This window comes from Sarcophilus harrisii, chromosome 3 (assembly GCF_902635505.1).
Source record: "Sarcophilus harrisii chromosome 3, mSarHar1.11, whole genome shotgun sequence".
NCBI classification, from domain to species: Eukaryota; Metazoa; Chordata; class Mammalia; order Dasyuromorphia; family Dasyuridae; genus Sarcophilus; species Sarcophilus harrisii.
The window spans coordinates 301,628,253-301,631,857 of record NC_045428.1 but is presented as its reverse complement, the minus strand read 5'-3'; positions in this window follow the sequence as shown (position 1 = coordinate 301,631,857).

Below are 3,605 nucleotides of genomic sequence, written 5' to 3'. Positions count from 1 at the left end.
CATCCTCACCTTATTCCCAGCTTTTTCTTGTCTCTGCCACTTACTATCTGTCTGATTTAGAGCAGGTCACTCCCTAGGTCTGTTTCCTCATTTATAAAATGGGGAATTTGACTAAATGGTCTTCAAGATTCCTTTCTGCTTTAATTCAATATTCCTACGATCTGCATTCTAACCTTGGTGTTCTGTGCAATATGAATAGGACTTTCATGAGAATATTTAAATGCTAATGATGTTTTCTCTTGATTATATATAAAAATGCTTACTCTGTTAGACAATATTTTGGTATGAAGTCTAAATTAATTTCCTCTATTCTGAAGGAAATTATCCTTAGCTCCTCTAATTCATAGGGATTCAGTAAAATTCTTGGATTTTCCTTTTGATTTCTTCTTCAAGAAGTTGCAAGACAAGGATAAAAACAAATCAGGGAAAGAGGGGAGAGGAGCTTAAAAATATTGAATATAATTCATATTTATATGAAGACTAACATAACCGGAAAGTTCTTGAACTTTGTATACTTTTTCCAGATTTGTTAGCAATTAGCCTTGTGACTTCATGCAGGTAACTTCACCCTTCTGGGCAAGAGTGTCTTGGTAAATGTTTTAATAACTGACTTCTTCCCTTCCAAAAAAAGTATACATATTACAGACTTTTAAATCTAAGTTATATTATTAATATTTTTCTCTATCACTTTTTTTTTTAATTTAATAGCCTTTTATTTACAGGTTATATGCATGGGTAACTTTACAGCATTAACAATTGCCAAACCTCTTGTTCCAATTTTTCACCTCTTACCTCCCCCCTCCCCCAGATGGCAGGATGACCAGTAGATGTTATATATATTAAAATATAAATTAGATACACAATAAGTATACATGACCAAACCTTTATTTTGCTGTACAAAAAGAATCAGACTCTGAAATATTGTACAATTAGCTTGTGAAGGAAATCAAAAATGCAGGTGGGCATAAATATAGGGATTGGGAGTTCAATGTAATGGTTTTTAGTCATCTCCCAGAGTTCTTTCGCTGGGTGTAGCTGGTTCTGTTCATTACTGCTCCATTGGAAATGATTTGGTTGATCTCCTTGCTGAGGATGGCCAGGTCCATCAGAACTGGTCATCATATAGTATTGTTGTTGAAGTATATAATGATCTCCTGGTCCTGCTCCTTTCACTCAGCATCAGTTCATGTAAGTCTCTCCAGGCCTTTCTGAAATCATCCTGTTGGTCATTTCTTACAGAACAATAATATTCCATAATATTCATATACCACAATTTATTCAGCCATTCTCCAACTGATGGGCATCCATTCAGTTTCCAGTTTCTAGCCACTACAAAAAGGGCTGCCACAAACATTTGTGCACATACAGGTCCCTTTCCCTTCTTTATAATCTCGTTGGGATATAAGCCCAGTAGTAACACTGCTGGATCAAAGGGTATGCACAGTTTGATAACTTTTTGAGCATAGTTCCAAACTACTCTCCAGAATGGTTGGATTCGTTCACAACTCCACCAAAAATGTATCAGTGTCCCAGTTTTCCTGCATCCCCTCCAACAATCATCATTATTTTTTCCTGTCATCTTAGCCAATCTGACAGGTGTGTAGTGGTATCTTAGAGTTGTCTTAATTTGCATTTCTCTGTCTATCACTTTCTTAAGAGTGGACAATGAATAAAACAATAAAGCTAATTAATAGTGTTTGCTGATTTGTGAGGTTTAAATGCTCACATTGAAAATTAAACAATAGCCCTCTGGAGCCAGGCTGAGCTGCCTCCAGCATACTACTACTTCTTGGACTTAGTTTCCTCAAATATAAGATGAAGGGTTTTAATGTAGCAATCAACAAGATTTTTAAAGAGCTTATGTATCAGGAATTATGCAAAGTGCTGGAGATACAAAAAGGTGGGGGAGTGGGGCACAAAACCAGTCTCTTTTCTTAAGAGGCTTTCATTCTAAAGAGAAACCAAAATATAAAAATCCGAATATAGTAAATAAATATAAAATATTTTTAAAATCAGTGTAGATAGGAAACAATTTTAGAGGGAATTGCGCTATACCTAGGGGTCCAGAAGACTTTTGGAGTCAGAACTTGAGCAAAGTCTTAAAGGAAGTCAGGAATTCTAAAAGTTAGGGAGGGAGAATGTTCTTCAAAGGGGGAAGAGCCAATGCACAGGCAGAGTTGTGTTTGAGGAATAAATGGACCAGTATGGTTAGATCACAGAGTAGGTGAAGGGAATTGAAATTATAGGAAAGGGTCAAGTTGGAAGACCTTTAAAAGCCAACCAATGGACTTTTTAGAGAACTGAAATGAGAATGAGGGGTGAAGGAACTCTCAGAGAATGACTTCAATTTTTTTCCAATGAAGTATGAGGCAAAGTCCTCAAGAAAGTGAATGAGGGGGTGTTGTGTGGGAGTCTTGAAGAGAGAATAAAAGGTTTGCATCTTTTGCAAGATTGGGAATCAATTAGCTAGATGTAGGACTGTGGTAAAGGCAGCCTGGAACTGGCAAGGGGTGTAAATAGTATTCATCTCTACCACAACGATCATTGAGTGAAAATAATTAAAAGTGAAACCGGTACTGGAGAGGGTGACAAGGGAAACAGTGACATCAAAAGAAGCCAAGTATCAGTGAGTGTCAAAAAATGGGATGAGTGAGAAAAGAAGAGATTTAAAGTAAAAGAAAACTTGCCAATTATGAAGCAATGTTGCAGAAGGCATAGTTCAGGGGGCAGGCAGATCTGGAGTGGGACTTGGGAAGGTAGTTTTGAAAGGAATAGGAGTGAGAGAACATGTACCCAAGTTTGGGATAGGGTTTGTTCTTTTAGGACTTGTTTCAGTTTCACAGGGATAGAAAAAGTAGGAAGTCCTGGGGACAAACTAACCTGAACAATGAGTCTAGTTGGAGTAATAGGGAGGTAAGCTGATGAAAGCAGGAGATAGAAGGTTCATGATTGATGATTTGTATCAGCTCAATTGTCTGACCTTTGTAACAAGGCCCTAGCTGAATTTTCTTGTTGGTACTACATAATCACTAAGGTCCCTTCTCAGTGCTAAAACTTTTCACTTTATGGGTTTTTATCTTTTTTACTGCCCTCTTTTGTTTATTCTTTTAAATCCATATAAAACATGGAGAAATTTTTAAAAGGATATGTATTTATTTGAGGGCAATGGAGAAGGCCAAGAAGTGGAACCTTTCGTATTCATAGACCAGTGAAAGGAACTTTAGAGGCTATTAGTTCAACCTCCTCATTTTACAGAGGAGGAAACTACATAGAGGCTGAGTGACTTATACAATGTAAGTGTCACATATGGGATGGGGAGGGGGCAGCTAGGTGGAGTCATAGTGCACAGAAAGCCTGGCCCAAAGACATGGAGACTTACCTTCCTGAGTTCAAATCCAGCCTCAGACATTTACTATCTGGGTGACCCTGGGCAAGTCACTTCACCCTGTTTGTCTCAGTTTTTCATCTGTTGTTGTTCATTTTCATTCCTGAAGAGGACCAATGACCTCAGGAGACTGATGTCTTGGTTTGCAAATGAATTGGATTTAAATAAGGCTGGATTGTCTCTTCTAGGATCATTGGAGACCCGTGGCAAGGAACAGATC